The sequence below is a fragment of the Penaeus japonicus genome, unplaced genomic scaffold (genome assembly GCF_977035675.1).
Source record: "Penaeus japonicus unplaced genomic scaffold, GWHDUDI00000001_assembly GWHDUDI00000040, whole genome shotgun sequence".
Taxonomy (NCBI): Eukaryota; Metazoa; Arthropoda; class Malacostraca; order Decapoda; family Penaeidae; genus Penaeus; species Penaeus japonicus.
The window spans coordinates 7,902,137-7,904,636 of record NW_028234442.1 but is presented as its reverse complement, the minus strand read 5'-3'; positions in this window follow the sequence as shown (position 1 = coordinate 7,904,636).

Genomic DNA, 2,500 nt, shown 5'->3' with positions numbered 1-2,500 from the left:
ATACAAACACACACACATACACACGCACTCACACACACATACAAACACACACACATACACACGCACTCACACACACATACAAACACACACACATACACACGCACTCACACACACATACAAACACACACACATACAAACACAGGCACTCGAACACATAAAAACACACAAACACATACACACGCACTCACAAACACACATACAAACACACACATACACACGCACTCACACACACATACAAACACTCACACACATACACACGCATGCACATACAAACACACACACATACACATGCACACACACATACAAACACACACACATACACACGCACTCACACACACATACAAACACACACACATACACACGCACTCACACACATACAAACACACACACGCACTCACACACACATACAAACACACACACACATACACACGCACTCACACACACACAAACAAACACACACACATACACACGCACTCACACATAGATGCAAACACAGACAAACATACAAACACACGGACTCACACACATGCAAACACACACACATACACACGCACCTACAAACACACATACAAACACACACATACACACGCACTCACACACACATACAAACACTCACACACATACACACGCATGCACATACAAACACACACACATACACACGCACTTACACATACATACACACGAACTCACACACACACAAATACACACCCAATCACACACATACAAACACATACACATACACACGCACTGACACACACATAAAAACACATACACACATACACACGCACTCAAACACACACACATAAAAACACACACACATGCACACGCACTCACACACACATACAAACACATATAAACACACGCACACACACACATACAAACACACACACATACACACGCACTCACACACATACAAACACAAACACATACACACTCACTCACACACACATACAAAAACACACACAGATAAACACACACACATACACACGCACTCAAACACACATACAAACACACTCTCATCAACTACACACCACGCGCACTTACATACACACGCTAAATCACACACATACATAAAACACACACACTTACAAACTCACACATACACACAATACAAACCACTCACTCCACACTCACATTACATAACAACTCACACACTCACGGACTCAAACACACACACATAAACACGCACTCATAACTCACACATACTCACACACTTACACATGCACTCACAAACACTTATAACACACACACATAAGAAGACTCAAACACACATTCAAAAACACACATACTACACACGCACAACACTCTAATACAAATCATACAACATATACAGCAACTCACAACATACAAAACTCCACACACATACACACGCCCTCACACACAAATACACACGCACTCACACAAACATACAATCACACATACATACACACGCACTCACACACATACAAACACACACATACACACGCACTCAAACACACATATACAAACACACACACATACACACGCACTCACACACATACAAACACAATCACATACACACGCACTCACATAAACACATACAAACACACACACATACACACATACAAACACACACACACAGGCACTCACAGACAAATACACACGAACTCAAACACGCATAAAAACACACACACACGCACTAAAACACACACACATACACACACTCAAACACACACATACAAACACACATACACACGCACACACACACATACAAACACACACATACACACGCACTCACACACACATACAAACATACACACACATATACAAACACATACACAAACACACGCACTCACACATATACAAACACACACACATCCATACACACGCACTCAAACACACAAAGAAACACACACACATACACACGCACTCACAAACACATATACAAACCGCACACATATATACACGCACTCACGCACACATACAAACACACACACATACACACGCATACACACATACAAACACACACACATACACACGCACTCACACAAACAAACAAACAAACACACATACACACGCACTCTCACACACAAATACACACGCACGCACACACACAAATACACACGCACTCACACACACATACAAACACACATATAAACACGCACTCACACACACATAAAAACACACACACACATACACACGCACTCACACACACACATACAAACACACACACATACACACGCACTCACACACATACAAACACACGCACTCACACACATACAAACACACACACATACACACGCACTCACACACACATATAAACACACACACAAATACACACGCACTCACACACATACACACACACTATAACACACATACAAACACACACATACACACGCACTCACACACACATAGAAACCCATACACAAATACACACGCACTCACTCACACACATACAAACACACGCACTCAGACACACATGCAAACACACACACATACACACGCACTCACACACACATACAAACACACACATACACACGCA